Source organism: Acomys minous (assembly GCF_964271855.1).
Source record: "Acomys minous genome assembly, chromosome: 16".
NCBI classification, from domain to species: Eukaryota; Metazoa; Chordata; class Mammalia; order Rodentia; family Muridae; genus Acomys; species Acomys minous.
Genome location: NC_140498.1, coordinates 46,301,775 through 46,325,015, shown reverse-complemented (window position 1 = coordinate 46,325,015; position 23,241 = coordinate 46,301,775). Strand labels below are relative to the sequence as shown.

The following is a 23,241-nucleotide window of genomic DNA, read 5'->3' as shown; positions in this document are numbered from 1 at the left end:
AATTATGATTGTGCTATGGACCCTAAACTGCAGTTATTCATTACATTTCAATTATTAACTTCACTTCAAATGTCTTTCAGCAAAGATTGCAACAGAAAAAAATATATAGAGATATACCCCAACGAGGCTCTGCACCCTGGTTTCTAGAGGCTCATGTTTCACTCCGACTTGACATTTTTCTGATTTATCCACTATCTCAGGGCTAGATGAGTCATAATAATAAAAAAAAATCCCGTCTCATTTAATAAACAATAATGATCTATACTTTGTATTTATATAGTACTTTTTAACTCCTCCTGGTGTGTTAGTTTCCATGACTACATTCAATTTCAGGACCATGCTGAGGAAATACCCTCTGGATATCCCCTAATTTAATGATAGGGGACACTGGGCACAGAAAGACTCAGGGATGGGGCAGAGCCAGCACCCGGATCATGACCTTTTTATCATCTACATCCCCTCCAACAGCACCTCCTCAGAGCATCTTGGTACCAGCCTTAGTGGCAAACTCTGACCTATAGATGAAGCCAATCACTGAGCACAGTGAGGATGCTGACCACAAAAGGAGTAGCTGTCTCATGACCCCGACCATGGCTATGGCTACAAGGACAGACAGAGCACATGCTACTTTGTCAAGTTTCCTTAAGGACCCAATGGGGGAAGAGATACAATAATACAATGATCCCATCTTATGGAAACTCTGTCCCCCAAATCCCAAAGACCAGTAGTTAGGTGGACAGTCATAACCATAGCAACAATAACAAAAATGGCGATAATGATGTTAGCAACATAAACCCAAGTTTGAGCATGTGCTGACAGATTCATAGGCTTCATAAATGAAGATTTATGAACGTCCTGTCTGCATGTACACCTGCAGGCCAGAAGAGGGCACCAGATCTCATTATAGATGGTTGTGAGCCACCATGTGGTTGCTGGGAAGTGAACTCAGGACCTTTGGAAGAACAGCCAGTGCTCTTAACCTCTGCGCCATCTCTCTAGGCCATAAATGGCGATATTGAAGGCCAAATGAATCGCTTCAAGTGAGAAACAACAACCATCTTGCCCATTTCACCTCTTCATCCAGCACCCACAAAAAGCACTGATGCCATTTTTTTTAACCCCAAAGGAAGCATAGTGAACAGAAGCAAGGCAGGTGCAGGTGCCTTGGGGTGTCCCTCCTTTGGGAATGTGGCTCAATATTCATCCTCTGAGCAAACCTGTATCCTCCACATTGTGGCCTCTCCTACTTCCCCCGCGGGAGCGGAATGAGTGATTGCTGTGAAGAACATGAGGGATTCTGTTTCTTTAAAATAAGCAAATTGTGTTAAATTTTAATGGTGGTCATTATGGGCTGGGTTGCCTGTGGTCTGAAGCGAGTCCTCTAGTCTCCTTTGAAGAATCCCATTTGCACAGATTAATTGCCTGCAATTTTGTCCTGCACATCCTCATCTCAGTCACTGGCACTGTGAAACCTTGTCCCCATCTGGGAAGAGCTCGATGATGTAGCACTTTGGCCTTTAAAATATGCACAATAAATATTTTAGATTTGCTGATGAATGGCTGGCTCTCATGGCAAGGCTGCCGAGTTTGCAGGGACAGAATGGTGGAAGAAGTTGAACAAGTTTTAAAGTGAGAGTCACCTTCAGGCTTCATAGGGAGGTGCTGGGTGTGAGGCATGCGCGGTGGGTTTTCGGTCGGAACCTCATGGCGGAGTTACAATGGAGATGTCCTCTCTTTCTTGTGGGCAGGCCTCCCAGGCTGACTCCTTTGCAAGGAACACTTAATGGATGCTTTATAGTTCTTTGAAGAACTTGATTCCGTGAGGTACCCAGTGAGAATCTTAAAGCTACAGAGTAGATCACGTCTCTTGTCTGCTGTGGTGGTTACTGTTAATTGTCAACTTAATAGAGTCCAGAGTCATCTGGAGACAGTCTTTGGAGCAAACACATGAGCGATTATCTTGATTAATTTACATTGATTTAGGAAGAAGGTCCGTCTTGATTGTGGTGGGGACTGATCCCACTCCCCCAAGTGTATAAAATGGAGCAAGAGAGTTGAGTACTGCAATGCATTCGCTTTGTTTCCTGATTGTGGATGCCACGTGACCAGAGGCTTTACGCTCCTGCCACCTTGGCTTTCTCCAGCATGGATGGGACCTTGAACTGTGAGCTAAGATATGCACCCTCTTTCCTTAGGCTGCTACAGTCAGGGTATTTTATTACAGCAAGGAGAAAGCAATTGAGGCACCTACTTAAAATATTCTACTGTTTCCCGACAATGTGATATAAAGCCCTATGCGACCCCTTCTGTATCTCCTCACCCACTCATTTCCTCTCACTCATCACACGCTCCCTCGCAGGGTTGTTGGTTGTCTTCTATGAATGCACCACTTCCTGTCTCCCACAAGACTTCTGCGTTTGCTCCTCCCTCTTCCCATGATGCTCCGTCTACTGGATCCTTTTAATCTTTTACATATCCATTCATATGTTCCCATAGATGCCAGGGACAATATTAGATTAAAAAAATTTTTTTTGTTTATTTTATGTGTATGGGTGTTTTGCTAGCTCTTATGTTTGCGCGCCACATGGGTGCAGTTCTTGTGGAGGCTGGAAGAGGGCAGCAGATGGTGTAGTAATTTGAGCTACAGATGGTTGTGAGCCACATGTGGGTGCTGGGATTTGAACTCTGGTTCTTTGAAAGAACAGCAAGTGCTCTTAGCCACTGACTCATCTCTCTAGTCTCAAGAGGGGATCTTTTTTTTTAATGTTACACTTTTAAACATTAATTTATTCAGATTGCATCTCAATTGCTATCCCATCACTTGTATCCTCCTGTTCCTCCCTCCCTCCCGCTTTCACCCTATTCCTCTCCCCTAGGTCTGTGACTGAGGGGGGCCTCCTCCCCTTTTATATGGTCATAGGCTATCAAGTCTCATCTTGGTAGCCTGATTATTCTTCCTCTGAGTGCTACCAGGCCTCCCTACCAAGGGGAAGTGGTCAAATATGGGGTACCAGAGTTCATGTCACAGTCAGTCGGAGAGGGGATATTCTTAACCAGCTCATCAAGTGTCCTTCCCCTCAACTAGTCTCTACCCTGCTGGCTTATTGTAGCAACTCTAGTCACCATTTTAACTTTTGCTCTCTTTATCTATCTGTGGTTTCCCTGTTTGTAATTGATCTTGTTCTGTTTGATGCAGCTCCATTAAAATGGGGGAGTTTGCTTACATTGCTCATTGCTGTGACCCTGCAGCCTGGGCTGTAGACCACCCATTTCCATGCCCAGAGAATGCCTGCTGAATGAGCGAGTGCCAATGTTCTGAGAAGTGGAGATTTTTCTGGGAGTTGTGTGCCGAGCACCAGACTCCCAAGGTGCGCGCTTCTTGATGTTCCAAAAGCTGGACACCAGTGTGGGACCCAGACACGGCCAGCTGCGATCAGTTTCCAGTTTTGGTCATAATGTTGGGGGTCAGATCTTGAGCACTTAGAGCTTTTGTTTCTTAAATTTATTTTATTTTTTAAACATTTTGGGCAGGGTTTCACTACATAGCTCAGGCTATCCCACTCAGATCTTGGTATATTACTCAGACTAGCCTTAAACATTTAAAAAATATTTTTTTTTCATTATGCAGGGCTGGAGGGGTGAGGCTATGCAAGGCCTCTAGAGTGCAGATGATGCTGTTGCCCACTTCGGATACTGAATGCACAGCTTCAGTGTTTACTGTTACCCACCTGGGTTTTGGTCTCGCTTTGATCCGATCTTTCCTTGCTATCTTCCCGTTTCTCCATTTTGGAACGGGGAATGCTTATTCTGTGCTATTGTAAGTTGAAAGCATGTAACGTGTTTTTAATTGTGCAGAGGCTGGCAGTTAGTAGACTGTGTTGAGTCTCACTGGAGACGTTGGACTTTGCACCAGTCTTGGAAAGGTAAGGCCGTGGGGAAGTTGCAGGTTCGATTGCCTATGCTTTGCATTCTGAGATGACCGTAAGCCTGTGGGAGGCAGGGAGGAATACTCTGGGTTGAGTGTGAAATGTCTTCCTTGCTTCTCGCCTGGCAGCACTGCGTGGGAGGCTGTGGTCCACTGGGGGGCAGATCTAAGGCTTGTAGCTCACCCTTGCTTCTTTTTTCTTTTCTGCTTCCCGATCCGTCCAGATGTGAGCAAGCTGCCTTACATTCCTGCCAGCACAGCTGCTAGGTGTTCCTGTCCCACCGCCTTCTTTGCCACACTGAATTCACTAAGCAATGTGAGCCCAAATGAGTTCTTTTGCAAGGAAAAGTAGCCAGAGACGTTCAACTTGGTCTCTCATACATATGGGGCAGGTTTTCTGTTTCACAATAGGGCATCTGCCAAGATTTTTTTTCTTCTTTTTTGTAGGTGACAGATTGTCCTACCCCCTTTTGTGTAAAGAATCTGATTTTTTTTTGGGTTATTCTGGTTTCCTTTCTGTTGCTGTGACAAATACTCTGACCAAAAGCAATCTGGAGGGGGAAAGGGTTTGCTTCGCTTACACTTCCAAGTCACAGTCTATCGTGAGGAGAGTCAGGGTAGGGTCTTGGAGCAGAAAGCATGGAGGAAACCAGGACAAAGCAGAAACCATGCTGTCTGTGGGCTCAGCCCTGCTCATGCCCACGGACGTGTGCTCAGCTAGTTCTGTAATACAATCAGGATGTCTAGAGATGGTGTCACCCACAGTGGACTGGCCTTCTCCCATCAATTATCAATCAAGATGATGCACCCACAGGCCAATATAGTCAAGGCAATTCTTTAATCAAGGCTGTCATCCTCTCAGGTAACTTTAGGATGCATCAAACCGGACAATTAAAGTCATCTAAGACATGGGTTAGTCAAGCAGCAGCCCATGGACCTTCCAAGAGTCTCTTTTTATCATTTCTCTGAGTCATCTAACAGACTCTACAGCTGTTACACCAAACATGACGCTGCCTATTTACCTGAGTTCCCCTCTATGCTTCTGGAAAAACGCACATCTCTTTCTGTAGGACATTTCGTCTCAGATGGGGTTTCTGAGATCAGGAAAGGCTAAGTACACTTCTGCGTTGGTCTGTGAGGTCTCTGGGCTCTGCGGCAGTACCCTTCAGCAGTGACTCCGGAGAGAAAGCAGTACGACTTCTCCCGGCGACGGCTCTCTGTGCAGTTCCAAACAGGGCCATAAAAAGCGGTCCTTGATTTCCCAGCTGCATCACTTCTTCTTCCCGTGTCCTAAGAAGGAGTTGGAATGGGATAAGTTATGTGTTGTGGTTTTAGGCATTAATGAATATGAGAAACTAAATTATTGAATTTTGCAATGCAAATTATATTTTGAACACAAATTCTTCATTTCTGAATGCTAAGGACTCATAAAGAATGTCAATGGTTTATGAATTAGGCCATTAGCATGCAATTTGTGATTCAAACAGCACACCAGCGCCGTGTAATAAGTAACTACATAAAGACTACTGTTGTTGTCTAGATTTTCAAAATATTTTGCTTGGTGCATTAGAAAGTTTTTAAAAAGCTTTAAGATCTCCTTCCTCCATCTTTTTTCTGCTTTTCCTCCTTCTAGCCAACCATGCTTTTCTCCCTCCCTCCCTCCCTCCCTCCCTCCCTCCCTCCCTCCCTCCCTTCCTCCCTCCCTCCCTCCCTCCCTCCTTCCCTCCCAGCCTTCCATCCCCAATCCCTGGCTCCCCCCACCCCCACCACTCTATTCTCTCTCCTGTTCCCACTCTCTTTCTTCTCACTCCTATGTCTTCTGTGCCTCCTCCCCTCTTTCCTTCCTTCTCTCCCTACCTTCCCGTTTTGTTTTTTTTTGTTGTTCTCTCCTTCAATTAGATGATTACATTGGTACTTTTACCCATCTCCATCATTTCCTAGGTTAGACTGAGAAATCTAGAGAAGTCTTAAGAAAGTGACACTCAGCAGGGCAGGGGTGGCACACTCCTGTAATCCCAGCACTCTGGGAGGCAGAGGCAGGAGGATCTCTGTGAGTTTGAGGCCAGCCTGGTCTACAAAATGAGTCCAGGACAGCCAAGGCTACACAGAGAAAACTCTGTCTTGAAGACAACAACAACAACAACAACAACAACAACAACAACAACAACAGAAAAAAAAAACCAAAAGAACATGACACTCCCAGTAATTTGGGATGCAGACAGTGAGACCCAGAGAGTAAAGGGAGGGGTCTAAGGTCCTACAAGGGTACAGCCATGTGGAGCCAGTTCTCTGGCTTCCAACACTCACCTGTCCAGCTGACTCATTCATGCTACTGTGTGACTGACTTATTTCAGACACCTTTCTTACAGCAGCTTTTCATGGAGAGGTTAGGGCACGGCTTCTGTGAGGGAAGAGAGAGTGGGAAAGAGGCAAGAAAGTGAAGGATTAAAAAAGGATGTACAAGAAGAAAATTATGATAGGCAGATTTGGGCCCGGGGGTCCCGCTCAAACTATGGCACCAGCCAAGGACAATACAGGTCATAAACTTCGAACCCCTACCCAGATCTAGCCAATGGACAGGACATTCTCCACACGTACTCTGGTGCCTCATATTTGGTCATGTCCCCTGAATGGGGAGACCTGGTGGCACTCAGAGGAAGGATAGCAGGCTACCAAGGAGAGACTTGATACCCTATGAGCATATACAGGGGGAGGAAGTCCCCCTCAGTCACAGTCATAGGGGAGGGGAGTAAGGGGAAAATGGGAGGGAGGGAGGAATGGGAGGATACAAGGAATGGGATAACCATTGAGATGTAATATGAATAAATTAATAAAATAAAATAAAAAAAAACCAAAAAAAAAAAAAAAAAAGGATGTAGCTGGGTCAAACTGCAAATTCCTTCAATTCTGACGACAAGTGGAATAGCGTGGAAGAAACTTTTAGTGTCGTTGGAGGTATGGGCTTTAGAGCCAATATGAACTATTTTCTGATATGGCGAGCACCTCATCACTCAGAGGAGAGTATGGCTCCAAGTTCACTGACATCTAAGGACCCAGCATTCCGGTACCTTTGCGTGGTTAGGCACAGGTGCCCTGGAGAATCATCTGGGGAAGTTGTGCTTGTTTGAAAGAAATTGTCCCCAAAGGTTCATGCATTTGCATGCTTAGTCCCCAGCTGATGAGCTGTCAGGGAAGGGACAGGAGGGGGGAGGGGTGGCTTTTTTGGAGGACGTGCATTAGTAGGGGTGGGCTTTGAGGTTTCAAAAGCCCAAACCAGGTCCGGTGTCTTTCCCTCGCTCTGTCTGCTGTTCAGGATGTATCTCGGCCACTTCTCTAGGACCGTGTCTGCCTGTGTGCTGCTATGTTCCCCATCAAGATGACAAAACCTCTGAAACTGTAAGTGAGCTGCAAATTAAATGCTTCCTTTGATAAGAGTTGCCCTGGCCATGGTGTCTTTTCACAGCAATAGAACCATGGCTAAGACAAGAGTTTTAAGACTTTGCACATCCACAGTGCACTGCTACCCAATTAAATCTGAGAGTAGGACCCATGCACAGATGTTTTGAAGAATTCTCTTTAAGAATGCTACTGTTGAATCAGGGTTTTGAGCTACCACTGTGGTCCTGTGTTTCTATTCTCCCATATTTAGAAGCCACCAAGAGAGTCAACCACCAGTGATGGCTCCTAGCTTTGTCTCCACAATCCAGCTCAGTTCATTTGGAGAGGGCCTGGGAACCAGTGTTTGTTTGACACATCACCCGGATGGTGCTGCTGCTGGAAGGACCACAGTTTTAGAAGCATCTCCATTCTCTTCAGCAAGTGACCCCAGTGCTCCACATACAGCTTTACTTCTTGAGGTGACAGGAGACAGCTCCACTGGTGGGTTCAGTGGCAGAGCTGTGAAGCAAGCCACACCCCCAGATACCTCTGCGAGTCCCAAGCAGGGTCATCTGGCCATCACACCACGGGGGGGGGGTAGCCCCTTTAGGGGTGTATACGCATGATCACATGACCCAGTGCCCCCTCTTGGAGGGGACAAAGACAAGTGAAGCACACCCAGAAGATGACAGAAGGCAACATGTTACCTGCGGCAGGTAAAGCAAACTGTGGTGCCACACACAAAGCAATGGTCTCTCTAAACTAAGGCAGTATGAGAATTTTCAGTGGGCTTTTTTTTTTTACATATTTATATAGCAGAGCATATGCTGAGGAAGACACACGTGTGAACATCCTCGGGGTAAGCTGGGTTATATATAAGTCACAGGTTTCTGAAAAAGAAAGCTGATGGATTCTAGGACTTCTGAGCATGCTCAGTTTGGTACTAAAATGAGCTAATGCACTCTAGGGCACCTAAAAGGATGAACCCGATTGGCTTGGTTATCTTGACTGGTTCCTCTGAAGTTTCTCCAAAGAGTTTTAGCGGAAACAAAAGGAGTCCCTTCAAAACTGCCTTAGCATCACTGAGAGAGGTGAGGGTGGGGCAACTTTCTCCCCAAGCAACTGTAGAAGCCCTCAGAAGGCGTCTGCAGTGCCGGATAATCCTGGCTGTGGAGCAGGATGCTTTTGTAATGAATAAAGCACTTTCTTTCTTGCCAGATTAAAAGAATATTATTTGTGTGTCTGTGTGTATGTGAATGTATGCCTTTGTGTGCACGCCCAGGAGCCTGGAAGAAGGCCTCAGACTCCCTGGAGTTGCAGTCACAGGCATTTGTGATCTGCCTGGGAACTGAACTTGGGTCCTCTGGAGAAGCAGCAAGTGCCCCTCTTCTTCCCTGATTGAGAAAGGTTTCTACCTGCTTCTTGCCCAGATGCAATTTTTTTTTTTAGGTAGAGATGATGCTGGGGATTTTGCTATGTCCTGCAAAGCAAAGGACCCTTAAAGCTCTCTTGAGAGAGTTTCCCTCCTCATCTTGTGAGAGAAACTTCAAAAGCTCAGTTCTAATGAAGAACTAGTATCTTCCTGGGACACCTGCAGAAGTCTTCGCCCACAGAGAGGGTGAACCAGAGCGCTCAGATGCCCAAAGGCAAGATCGACTTCCCAAGAGCCCTTGCACTTCTGATAACGGAGGGTCTCGGGCATCAGACCCAGGGAGTGTGCTCCGTGAGTGATGGCCATGGGGCAAAGAGCTCACCTTGGGTGATAAAATATTTAGAATCTCACTTCATACCCCTATGTTTTATAAAGAAGACGACTCATGCATTTTTAAATTATTTTGTAAATCATGTCGATGGCTGACAGTGCAGATTTACCACTGTGGCTGCAATTTAAATACCAGGTTACCCCCTCATTATGTTAACAGAGAGAAAAGCCAGAGAGTTCTTCCCTCTGATCTGTCAGGAGCCTGCAGAGCTTCTCCTGATGAAAGCGCCATGGCCCTGCTCTAGATCCTAGAGATGCTCCCCCATGGTGGGAAGGGTGGAAAGGCCTGCGGTTGGGCACTCCTCGGGAGGAGCAAGGCGGACGGTGGGGGGCAGGCAGGTGGTGCCTATTAACTAGAACAGAGTACTGCACGGGCAGCGTGGCCTCCACAGCGGAGGGGCCAAGTGCACTTGCTTTTCCTTATCAGAACTTAAGAATTCCTCAAAAGTGGTGTGTGTGTGTGCATGCATTTGGAGTGAGCATATTCATACCGGAAACTGTCGTAGAATTATACTTTAATTCTAGGTGATGACAAGGGAGAAAGAACAGCTTGTTGAAAGTAGCTCCCAGACCCAGGGCATCTTAGGAGGTCTTACGGGAATAGCCTTGTACATGTGTATTGATTTTTGTTTTCTTTTGAATTATTTACTTTTTTAAAAATCAGAATTATTTTCATATAAAATATTGTGATCATGCTTTTCCTTTCTCCAGTGTCTCCCAGATATTCTCTACCTTCCTACTTACTTAATTTTATGTTCTCTTTCTCTCTTAAAACAAACAAAAACAAACAAACAAACAAACAAACAAACCCCAGAAACCTCAACCCAACCCAACTCAACCCAAAACAACAACAAACATGCACACATAAGACCCCCACAAAGTGCAGAAATGGAAATTAAAAATAAACAAGCAAAAGGCCAATAGGATTAAAAACAATTCCCAAACAAAGCAAAATGAGAAAAAAAATCCACAAAAGTACCCTTAAGTTTTTTTTGTGTTGGCTAACCACTCTTGAATATAGGCATGGCCTGGAGTGTAGTTAATATTCCCAATGAGACTCCATTGTAGAAAAGTACTTTTTTTCCTTTGCAAGTGGCTATCAATTATAGATACCTTCTGGAAGGCGTTGTTTCGTTGTTGTCAACTATCACCTCTAGATCTTATCATCTTTCTGATTCCTCTTCTGCCCAGGTCCGTGTGTAGGGCTTTGATGAAGCCCTATTTAGGACTGAGCGGTCCAAAGTGTCCCATTCTCTGCGCGTTACCCACGTGTAGGTCTCTGAGTTAGTCTTTATCTACTGGAAGAAGACGTTTTTCTGTTAACTGATCAAGGCACTGACCTATGGGTAGAGCAGTATGTCTTTAGATGCTTTATTGCCATGCTCCTTTAGCATAATAACAGTAGTAGCACTGGAGCCGTGACCTATCAAGCCTTAGGTTCTTAGCCAATTTAGCAGTGTCAGCTGTGGGTTCTAGTTCATGAAGTGAGCTAGAATTAAATCCAGTCAAACGGTGGTTGGCTGCTTTGATAACATTTGTGCCGCTATTGGATGAGTATATATATATATATATCTTGCAGGTAGGCTGCTGTTAACAGTGTGCAGGGTTTGCAGCTAGTAGAAGCATGCAGAATACCTTCCAGGGCCATGAACACTGGCACTGGTAGGAGGGAAGGTTCTAGTTAGGCACCAACTTGACTTCTGTGTTTGATGAAAAGTGTAAATGTTGACTTCAGCAATAGGGCCTCACCGTTAGGTTTCAGAGGACGACTAATAGCCTTGACAATAGCTTGTGATGCTTAGGAGTTTCCATGAGGCCCCTTTGGCCAACAACTTGAGGAGACGTAACCTTGTGTTTCAGTCCTTGCTCTACTGCTGAGAAGAGACGTCATGACCGTGGAAACTCTTATAAAGGAAAAACATTTATCTAGAGCTTTCCTACAGTTTCAGAGGGTTACTCTATTGTTATTATGGCGAGAAGCGTGGTACATGTGGGCAGACACGGTGTTGGAGTGGTAGGTGAGAGCTCCACATCTGGATATCCAGGCAGCAGGAAGACAGACACACACTGGGGTTGGCTTGAACTTTTGAAACCTTCAAAGTCCACCTCAGCCACACACTTTCTCCAACAAGACCTACTCCAATAAAGCCACACCTTCTAATTCCTCTTAAGTGGTACCACTCCCAAGTGACCAAGCACTCAAATATATTAGCCTATGGAGGCCAGTCTCAGTCAGACCACCACATCATGTCTGACACTGTAGGTTTTACTTATTTAGGAAGGTTCTACAGTCATGGACCTCCATATGGTTTTTCAAATGGCCTTTAGTGTTATTCGTCCCTCCTTTATTCTTCTCTTCCACCCTGTTCTCCATTTAATCCTTCTATTATCTTTTCCTCTTCATCTCTCCATTGCAATATGTTCTATTTCCCCTTCCTTGAGAGCCTCCTCTGCCCCACGAGTCCCTTACCACATACATAGTCTCTGAGGTGATTCAAGTTGTTGCAGAGAAATGGAAGGCTTAAAAGCTGACACCACATATCAGAGAAAACATAGAATAGTTGTCTTTTCATGTCTGGGTTACCTCACTCTGGATAATTGTAGATTTACCTGAAATTCAATACTTCCATTGTTCTTAATAGCAGAATAATATTCCATTGTATAAACGCACCACGTTTTGTTGCCTTTTATTACTTATTTACTTCTTTGAATTCCTTTTGCAAAAATGCTTCAGTTTCGTTTTACTCATATGAATGCTTTGCGTGCATGTCTGTCTGTCTGTGCACTGTGTGAGTCCATGATGTCTGTGGAAGCCGGATGAAGGCATGTGGAATCGATCTATTAGATAGCTGTGAGCCAACACGTGAGGGCTGGGAATCGAACCAGGTTCTCTGGAAGAGCAGCAAACGCTCTTAATCACAGAACTATCGATCCAGTCCCTAATTATTGAAATGTGTGTGTGTGTGTGTGTGTGTGTGTGTGGTGGGTTCAGGGGGTACAAATATCTGAAGAGGCCAGAGGTGTCAGATTCGCTGGAGCTGTAGGTGCGGATGTCTGTGTGGGCTCACATTTTGACAGTTTGGTCTCTGGATTATTGCACTTTTTTTTTTTGGCATGTGTGTATACATGGGTGTGGATAGTGTGTGCGTATGTCAGCTGCATGTGGATTTACATACTTGGAGGTTAGAGACCAAGCCCGAGTGTCAACCTGTTGGAATTGTCCACTCTGCTTTTTGAGACTAGGCCTCTCACTGGCCTGGAACTTACCACCCAGGCGAGGCTGACTATCCAGTGAGCTCCAGGGATCCATCTGCCCCGCCTCTCCGGTGCTGTGATTACAAGTGTGTAGCACCACACCTGGCTTTTGTGTTTTTGTTCTTATATGTGTTCTGGGGGTCAAGCTGAGGTCCTTGTGTTTGTGAGGCAATCATTAAGCGAACCATCTCCCCAACAAAGGGGGATAGTTCCATCCAAGAGGTTTTGCACTGCCTGGCTCATCTGCCTGATAAATCTCTCTCTTACCACCTGGGCTCGTCTCATAGGAGGGAGGACGGGGTCTTGAATGCAGGTTGTTTGACTATAGAATCCACCCACTTAACCACTTCCTTAAACATCTCTCGTAGGAACTCATTCCAAGTCCAAGACTCACCCCTGATTCCATTTTCCCTCCGTCTTCTCACCATTGCTTAAATCTAGCCATTATTTAGTTGTTCTCAACACTCCAGAAAGACACTCTAGACCCTTACCAACCTCGCTCAGGTTCTCCTAATCCCTTGGCAACCAGTCATCTGCTGCTGTGTTTATAAATTTGCCTTGGCTGACGTTCAGTGAAGATAAGGTCAGCCAATATATTGCCTTTTTGTCTGGTCTCTTCTGCTTTATCGTGTTTCCGTGCTTTTAAACTCCTAGGTATTGCTGATAGCATGATGTTTGTGAGTTGGTGTGTGTGTGTGTGTGTGAGTGTGTGTGTGTATGTGTGTGTGAGACGGAAGTTTTTGTCAGCTTGCCAGAAACCTAGCTCACAAGGGAAGAACGCCTCAATTGAGAGACTGGCGAGATCAGGTTGGCTGGTAGGCGTGTCTGGAAGGGGGCTATCTTGATTGCTAATTGTTGTAGGATCCCCAGCCTATTGTGGGGACCATCATTTTGTGGGCTGGCCTGGAACTGTATGAGAGTGTAGAAATCTCGATGAGGATCAAGCAAGCAGAAAGCAAGAGTGAGTTATTCTCTATGCTCTTGGTTGTGGATGTGATGTGACTGGCTGCTTGAATCCTCCCTGCCTTGAATTTCTCAAAATGACTGAGTGTAACTTGGAATTGTAAGCCAACCCCACTTTCCTCCCACATGTTTTTTCCCCCTCACAGTGTTTGTCATTGCAACAGAAATGAAACTAGGACAGTGGGGGAAATCACTCAATTTGTACTTATAACCTTTCTTGTATTCCAGGCATGGGAGGGCATTATTTAGCAAGGCCGGATGTTAGCGGGAAGTGGAGCCTGCAGCGATAGGAAGGATTTGGTCCATCGTGTGAAGGCTGTTGGTGCACATGCTGATAGGCTCCATCTTTTCAGTGCATCCTTCTGCTTCTGGTTCTTGCCTGGAGGTACCCTGCCCTCTCTCTGTCACGGATGCGTTGGGGCTAGAGGGAGCACGCTCACCTTTCAGTACCAGTTATGCGATTCTCCTGATAATGAGGCCTTCTAGATTATCAAGGTACTTTCGGCTCTGTATCAAGTTAGGTGGGTCTTGGCTACAGTCCCTGTGGGACTGTTGGAGGACACTCCCAATCCTGTCATAGGCATGAAGGGAGAATTTCAGTGAGCACTTACTATACACCTCTTCTGTGCTTTTTGTGTGTTCTTGTGAGTATATGGGCGCTCAGGTGGACAGGTATCAGGGGGCGATGCTGGGCATCTCTCTGCTATTCCGTCTTGCTTTTTGAGACAGCATCTTGCATTGAACCTGAAGCTCACTGAGCTGTCTATGCTGGCTGGCCAGAGAGCTCCGGAGAGCCCTCCATTTCTGCTTCCTCAGTTCTGGGATACAGCCATAGGTCACCAGTCTCAGCATTTACGTGGGTGCTGGGGCTGAATTTGGGTCCTCCCACTTGTGCAGCAAGCACGGAGCCATCTCTCCCTCCCTGGGCTGTGGTTATGATCGTTGTCTCACACCCATTCCAGAATGTTCCCCAAAGGCTTTCTGTTTTACCTCCACTGTTCAGTGGAGGAAGTCAAGGCACAGAGCAGGAGATAGAGCCAACTCTAACCAACTCTCATGCCGTTGAGTCAAAATTCAGCTCTAGGTCTAATTTCAAATCCTAAACTCTTTCTCTTGGCACACAAAAAAGCCAAGGATCTGGATCCGGTTACTCCGTGCAGTTTGATGGCTTTGACGGGCTCTGGATTTACTGTTTTTAGGTTATTTGGCTCGTGAGTGCAGGAATGGCCTGTGGCAAGTTAAGATTAAAAAGCGAGACATTTAAGGAAAGATAAGGATTATGAAGAAGGTACAGGACAGTCAAGGATCAATAAAGATGTGGCTGGAGCAGTACCTCAGCCGTTAAGGGTGTGCACTGCTCTTGCAGAGGGCTTGTACAGCGGGCAGCTCACAGCTGCCGACAAGCCCAGTGCTGGGCAATCTGATGCCTCTGTGGCTTCTGAGAGCGCCTGCACTTTGACCCTTCCAACCCAACAAATCCAGAACTGAAAATGGAAAATGTTAGGGTGGGAGAAGGCTCGGAGTTAAGATAACTTAGCCCTCTTCTAGAGGACCAAGTCTCAGAACCCTTGTCTGATGGCTCGCAACCCCCTACAACTCCAGTCCCAGGTGATGCCTCACTTCTGGCTTCTGTAAGAATCTGCACTGACACCCATGTGCCCGCATATAGAGAAGCACACATACACAGAGTTAAAAGTAATAAAAATAAACCTTAATAAAAGGAATCAGGCCCGCTCTGGGGACATGACCTAAGGACTCTGTGATGCTTGCTGCTGGGGCACTGTGACTTAACTCCAATGACACAGATTCTAAATCCCCATCTTCCAAATGTCAAAGGCCCAATGGGAGATCTGACTTTTTCAGCTCCAATAAAGTGCTCGTGGCTGGCACCATTTGGCTGTGGCTGGATGAAAGAGGAGGAGCCTTACAGATATCCCACAGGTCTTGGGGTGTTAATTCTGAAAGTTTTTGCCACCACTTTTTGTTTTTCATCGCTCACAAAGAAAACTTTCAGTATATGCTCTTGCTTTATTTTTTAGACAACTTTTAAAAAATATTTATTTATTATTATTATTATGTATACAGTGTTCTGCCTGCATTCACACCTGCATATAGGCCAGAAGAGGGGCTCAGATCACATTCCAGATGGTTGTGAACCACCATGTGGCTGCTGGGAATTGAACTCAGGACCTTTGGAAGAGCAGGCGACACTCTTAACCATTGAACCATCTCTCCGGCCCCCGCTCTGGCTTGTGAGACAAATCAAAACAAGAATGTAGAGACCCGAAAAGAGAATTCTTCGGAAATACTGACTTTAAAGGTACAGTGAACCCGTGCTCACTTGGTCCAGATAGTGAATACCAGGGCTGGAGAGATGGCTGACGGGAGAGATGCAAGTGTGAGGACTTGAGTTCAATACCCAGTAGGCACACACAAGGCGAGCTTGTATCAGTAAGCCAATCACTTGCTCGCCGGCCAGTCTAGTCAAACTAGTGAGCACCAGGGTCAGTGAGAGATCTCATCTCAAAATCTATGTGGATACTGATAGAGAAAGACCCCCGATGCCTGTACACACCATGCACGCACACATACCACATGCATATGTGTACACACAGAGAGAAATTGGAACAACATAAGTGGGAACAAAGAATAGGACATGCAAAATGAGTGATAAAAACAGTACAAATGGCTGGTCATGGTGGCACATGCCTTTAATCCCAGTACTCGGGAGGCAAAGGTAAGGCAGGCAGATCTCTGTGAGTTCGAGGCCAGCCTGGTGTACTGAGTGAGTTCAGGACAGCCAAGGACATTACACAGAGAAACCCTGTCTCATAAGATCAAAACCAACTAACTAGCCAAACAAAACAATAAACACCTATCCCACGCCAGGAAGCTAAATACTGCCTGTTCTGATTGTGTGAGCCTACATTGTCCAGGAGAAGCCACGGCAAACTCATCTGGAGAGTGCAAGCTCGCATCTTGACTGTGCCACGGCACAGACGGATTCTAGGTCTGCAAGAACAATCAGAGTGCCTTGTTCCTGTCCATCACAGCATGGGAACATCAGCCTCGGCGTCAATTTGTTAGAGGGCGACATCAGCGACAACTGAAGCAGAGTGTCATTAGCGGACAAGATGATTCCATCAAAAGCGAATCTCACAAACAATACATCGCTGTTTGTCATCGAGACACTCAGTCCACCAGGGGCTGCTCCCCAAACTCCCATAATCAATTTCTGCTAATTTACCAATTCTGAAGCTCTGCAAGGGTGCTGGTAATTTCATATTTTACACACCCACAGAGGTTACGGTAATTGATTCAGTTCTGGAAAGTGTTGTAATGACTTTGAATGAACTTGAAAGATTTTGCATTTGTTTTCGGAGGCTGTTAGAGAAAGTGATTCAAAGTCTGCCACACGGGCACAATTTGTAAAGGTTGGACAGGAAGGGCGACGGATTAGCTTTCCTTGCAGACAGCCATCTTCTCGTTGTAACCGCCCTGCTCACAAGGCGGGCTGGACTCACACACAGACACTGCCTTTCTTTTCGATCTGTGTCTTCATGATGGTGAAAATCACCTCTGAACATCTGAAGGGTGTGAGGGGGTGGGGTGGGGTGGGGGGCGGGGAGGTCAATTACTGAAAAAGAATCCACTTAGAATGACTTGGGTTTCTGAATTCTATTTTTTTTTTAAAGCAAATACTCTAAAAGTAAGTTAGCAAAAGCAAGAAATAGTAGAATTTTTTTTTCTTGATTTTGGTAACTGCTGAAAAACTGTAACACACAAACACACATTCTGCCCCCCCCCCAGAGGCGAGGTAAAGGGGGGGATTTCCTCCAACTTCACTTTGCTCCGACGACGACGACGACCCTAGGTTGTGTATCCTGCCTGTCTCCTTCAGCCTGATCAAGGGTGAATTGAACCAAGACACCGGGAAAAGAGCCCTTCAGCCCCCTTACAGTGACACCCGAAGTGGTTATTGTTTTCTGTTTCTGGGTCCTTATGCTATGTTGAACATGCTTTTGAGGAATATGCTTCATTAATTATTTTTGGATAATATCTTACCCATTCTTTGAAAATAGTATATATTTGACAATGTATTTTGTCCTTGTGGGCCCAAAACTACCTCCCCAACTATCCCTGCCCTCCCATATCCTGTCTCCTGATACTATCTCTGTCCTTTTAAAAATTATTATTAATAACCCTGAGTTATTAATCTTCCTATGTGCACATGGGTATGGGGTCATCCACTGTGTCATGGGCCACCTACCAAAGGCCACATCCCTTGGTAGCCGACAATTGCCAATACTTCCTCAGCGTGGGTGGAGCCTTGGGGCGGCCTTCCCCGGTCCTTGATGAAGATGAAGCCTTCACGGCTTGACCTTGTGCAGGTAAGCACAGCTGCTGGCCGAGTCCCATGCAGAAGCCAGCGTTGCACAATTATCTTTCCCACCCACAGGCTCTTTCCCTGAACATTTTATCTTAGACTGTAAGAACACTACATCTGGATGAATCCCCCGAAGGTTCCTCAACACAGACGATGCAGCGGAGGCTCAGCAGGGCACCACAGCTTGCCTATGCTTCCTTGCATTGTGTCCATAAATACTCTACCGTCCCGCCATTCCTCCCCAGTGGTGTGCTGGCAAATTCTCAATGGCCAGATTTGTCTAGTTTTAAATAGTTAAAATGTTTATTCTTTATATTTCAGATGAGTCGAGATGCACTTCATTCTGTTTGTACAGCACACAGCTGCCCTTTCTTTCACTTCCCATTAGCCTCCCTTACGCCTCCTCCAGTACCCTGAGTCCCATTCCTGACCCTAAGTGGTTCTTATACTTTTATTTGTTAGGTATGGTTTTAAAAATTTAGATTCTGCACATGAGAGACAACATGTGACATTTTCTGTCTCTGCCTCCATTATTCTCTCTTGTTCTTCTTCTGCACTATCACTCTTTTGCTTTCATATCACACACACACACATACACATACACACACATACACACATATACACATACAAACACATACACAGATACACACATACACACATACACATACACACATACAAAAATATACATATACACACATACACACATATGCATACAGATACACACATACACACATACACACATATACACATATACATACATACACACACATACACATACACGTATACACACACATATACATACACACATACACATATATACACATACACACTCATACACACATATACACACATATACACATACACACATACACACACACATATACACATACACACGTACACACATATACACATACACACGTACACACATATACACACATATACACATACACACAGATACACACACATACACATACACGCACTCACATACACACAGGGTCTTCTCATAAGAAAGAACATGCTATTTGTTTTTTTGGAGTTTGACTTACTTCATGTAAGATGATGATCTCCATTTCTGCACAATTTTTTTTAATGATTTAATAAAACTCCATTTGTACACATACCTCATTAAAGTTACTATTTTTAAAGCTATTTTACTAGAGACTTTGCATATCTATGTGTGTGTGTAATTGTACTTTGCTCTGATTCATCTCCCTCGCTATCTACCCTTCTCTCCGCTTCAGTCCCAACATGATGGTTCCCAACTCACCCTCCAAACCCTTCTGCTTTCATGTAATGCTATAGCGTATTTAAATAATCATGCATTTTAAGTGTTTAAAACTTATGTAAATGACTGTGTTGCCTGCATGCTCAGACTCTGTGTGCCGTGTGCGTGCAGTGCCCGTGGAAACCAGAAGAGGACATGGGACCCCTTGGGACTGGACTTACAGGTGATTGTGAGCTTCCCATGTGGGTGCTGAGGATTGCACTTGGAGCCTCTGGAGGAACAACCAGTGCTCTGAACTGAGGAGCCATTTCTCCAGTCCGTCCTCATCATGCATCTTTCGATGGACGTCTAGGCCAGCAGCCAGTTTCCAAGGAAGCACTGCACAAAGATCTGACCGTAGATTCTGATCATGACTATGGTGAAAAAATTTTCCATAGTGAGTTTCACTGACATGAAGTGTTAAAGCAAGGAAGACAAATACATGGAGGTCTCTGATGCGGCTGTAATGCTGCCCGCCCCCGCCCCCTATGCCCCCATCCCCCTCCCCCCATCCCCCCACCCCATCAAGCTCTTCGCTGACCCAGTCACCTGTCTCCCTTTGTTCCTCATTTTTCAGTTGACTTCTCCCACGCCTGCGCAGACGGCTTTTCTCTGTAACCTCACTTTGCTCTCTGACTCTTGACGATGACTACATTGGCTCTGTCTTCTGATGTCCACCACAATTCGTACCCATATCCTCACCAAATCCTATACCTCGTCTCTGGCACCCTAATGAAACCAAAGTCATACTGAAACACAGCTAGATTCCTACAGGACCCACTTCTGAAACGCCGCAGTGCAGTAGCCAGCCATAGGGCTGGAACAGAACGGAGATGTTTGCTCACTGGTGGGGGGCGGGGCATTTTCAACACCTGAGTGCTCTGGTTAGCCAGTAAGCCGTAAAACCCACTCACACACGCCTACACCTGAGCACACACAGATGGACTCAGAGAAAACAAAGGGCTCTTCAGTGAGGAGGTAGCAGTTTGCAGAAGATGGTTGCCTCCTGGGATGGGCTCTGGAGCTCCAGGAGAAAACAAGAACCGCTGTTTATCACCGAGGAGCGACGAGGGTTTAGACACCCCGCACAGCTCCCCGAAGCACAATTAGGCCATATTGAAGACATTCTAATCTTCGTCTTGGAGGGGGCCTCTGAGACTGCTCCTGGGAGACGGCAGCAGAGCTAAATTTATAAGGAGAAAAGCGAACCAATGGGGAAGACGAAAACCTGCATCTTCAGGGAGCCATGAGGTAGTCAGAAGGCAGAAGGTGGTTAGGTGTGGGTGGAGCCTGCAGAGGATGGAGAAGGATGGAGGAAACTTGGGAGGAGGTAACCCGTCAAAGAGGAAACAGATTGGATGCGGGGGCGACAGTTAATCTTCTATCCCCACAGTAGAATTCTGGGTAGGATGCTGTGAATGGGGAGAGAGATGGCCAAAGTTGACTGCAAAGGCTGCCCTAGCCTCGCTGCTTTCCTTGTAAAGCCTTTTCATGGCCTCAGCCATGGACACTTGTCACTGGGCCTCTGGGTTGGCCTTTTTGATCCATTTCACCACCAAAACAAAAACAAAAGGTGAAAAAAAAAAAAAAGAAATGAGAAGGAGCCATGTTTACTGAGCTTTTACTGGGCATCGGTCACATCCCAGGGATCTTATGAGATATTAATTTCTATTTATTTATTTTACCATTTTTCATTGGCTTATGTGTGGTATGAATGTGTGTATCCGTGCTGTTTTGTATGTGTATGGGTGCACACACGTGTATGTGTGTGTGCAAATGTATACACATGTTATATGGAGACTCAAGGTTCACGATTTCATGCTGGAGATCATTCCTGATCACTCTTCTACCTTGTTAATTGAGGCGAGGTTTTTCAGTCAGACCCAGAGCTTAGGGATATGGCTAATTTTCGTACCCAGCTTGCTCTGGGAATCCCCCAGTCTCTGCTTTCTGAAGCCGGAATTACACACAGACTGCAATGCTCAACTGACATGTACTCGGGTTTCTTGGGACCTGAACTCTGATCCTCATGTTTGGGTGGCAAATGCTTTAACCACTGAGCAATCTCTCCAGTCCTGTTGGATACTTTGATATATGAGGATTCCCTGAGCCTTGAGCAGAACCATCAAGAAAGCATTGGTAATTCCATCTTAACTTTTAGAAATGCAGAGGCAAGTTGGGTTATCAGAATGAAGCATTAAATGCTCTTTCACTGCACCCCTAAGGAGAGGCTTTTGTCTAAAGGAGCCAGGTGGGACATCTGCCTTAGCTTCTGGGCGTGCTGGAATCTCCTCCTCCCCCTACCTTAGGACACCCATGCAGCCCACAGCCCCGGCAGAGTTTGTTTCTGATGACCGCCACATCCCCTGCCTGGCTCATTCCGTCTCTCTGCATGCTGCAGCCTGCAAAATGCCAGCAGACCTAGCTAATGTTCCTGAACAGCCCCTTCCGAGAGACTCGGACAACAGCCTAGTTACCTCCGACCAATGGCAGGCCAGCTCCCCGCTTGGGCTCCTCATCTAGAGGCATTCCATTTTTTTTCAGGAGTGTCAAGCAGGCGTCTGAGAGCTGCTGTGAAGGTAATTAGGAAATTTGGCCATGGAGACCCCGTTCTCCTGCTCCGTGGAAGAGAAAGAGGGGTGATGAAGGACCCGTGGATGCCTCTCTCTGCCGCGTCCCCGCCCCCACCCCCCGCAGCTCCTGCACTGTGCAGCTGGGAGAAAAATTATAGCTCCAGGGTGGGAAGCGAGAGGGCAGGGAAGTAACGGAAGGTGTGTGACATAGAACCCTGGGCTGGGCAGTTATTTCCTGTCTGTCTTTCAAACAAGCTCGGGGCTGGCGCGAGGCTGTCTTCTCTCTTTTCCTCCAGCCACAGTCCTTTTCTGTTGCCTCCTTCATTTCCAAACTCTCCCGCGATTGGTGAACACAGCTATTAAGATGAAATTGTGGCTCCTCTATCCACCAAGCCCAGAGGCCGTCTTTGCTTCTTCACTTTGCTTTATCCTCAAGTCCCGCCCACTGGCAGGTTCTGTTGCCTCAGCATCCACCACACCCATTGGATTATGGCCCTCCATGTCTGATGCTACCCTGCACAGCTCACCCCTAGACTACCATGGCAGTTCTTGAGCATACATGGAAAAAAAAAACGCAGAGTGGGTGCCTGTTCCTGCTGCATCCGCTGTGGACATTGTCCTCTGGACACTGCATGGCTGTTGTCATCTTCCCCCAGCAACTGTGATTAATCTCACAGGGCCCTCCCAACACCTAACCTGGGGATGTTCCCTCATTGGAGGAGGGGAGGGAAAGGGTCATTAGATCCGAGAGAAGTCGCCTGGGTGCATGTAATCCCCCTCCAGATGCACACGGTGCTAGAATATGAAGGTGGTGGTGAGGGTACCTCATCTTTGCAGTTTTGGGGAGGTTGTCATTCATGTCGGTGTGGGACTCTTTTTGGGGAGGGGGTGATGTAGCTGTTCTGAGGTTTCCCGTGCCCCTGTGACCAGCCACTCAGGTCTTGGAAGTTAGCTGTGCTGTTTAGATTTTTGTCAGTTTGTATCAAAAAGAGGCACCCGGGAGGAATGAGTCTTAGCTCAGGAACTGCCTCCTTCACGCTCGTCTGTGGGACATTTTTTTTTTTTTGATTGGCGACTGATGTGTGAGGGCTCCACCTGCTACGGGCAGTGCTATCCCTGCGAGGGTGGGCTTGGGCTCCCTAGGAAAGGCAGATGAACAAGCCAGAGCAAACCAGCAAGCAACATTCCTTCCTGGTCTCTGCTTCCGTTTGTAGAAACTAGTTTGTAGCTCCAGGCTCCTGCCTTGAGTTCCCACCTCAGCTTCAGCAACGGACTACACACTCTAAGATGAAATAAACCATTTTCTCTCCAGGTTGATTTCTGGTCAGGGTGTTTATCACAGACACAGAGAAATCCTTGATAGTCATTTACCCACCCAGCTGGGCGTGGCTGGAACGACTCCTTTGTTCTGTTGTTGCTGACTTTCCTTGGGTAGAGAGACGTCTATTTGTGTCTCCTTAAGGAAGAATCAGGTAGCACCACTTCAATCAACAATACACACAAATGCCTGCCTCTCTGGGTTTTCATCTTTACTGTTTCTCAGCAGTTACTCCAGTGCAAGCACCTGGCCTTCATCATGTTTCTGAAAGGCCACGCACTGGGCCTGTGTACTTTGCCATTGGATGGTTCTTCTTTGAGGCCACTGTGTGGCTGAGGTTACCTCCATGTCTGATATCATCTTTCCAGGAAGGTATTTTCTGAACACCTCTTCTACAGCTTAGTGATTACCTCTCT

At 46.2% G+C, this 23,241-nt stretch overlaps 1 long non-coding RNA gene across 2 annotated transcripts; it reads right to left on the bottom strand.

Annotated features, from left to right (window-relative positions):
• Nucleotides 1–4,762: 4,762 nt before the first annotated feature.
• LOC311587474 lies at nucleotides 4,763–21,704 on the bottom strand. 2 transcript variants are annotated; one of them, XR_014775876.1, is made up of 4 exons: nucleotides 19,484–21,704; nucleotides 19,117–19,308; nucleotides 6,233–6,326; nucleotides 4,763–5,215 (listed from the first exon to the last, which is right to left on the bottom strand). It is a non-coding gene; the product is annotated as an uncharacterized lncRNA (long non-coding RNA). The 2 variants fall into 2 exon arrangements; XR_014775877.1 differs by having other exon boundaries at nucleotides 21,412–21,704.
• Between the last annotated feature and the right edge of the window lie 1,537 nt (nucleotides 21,705–23,241).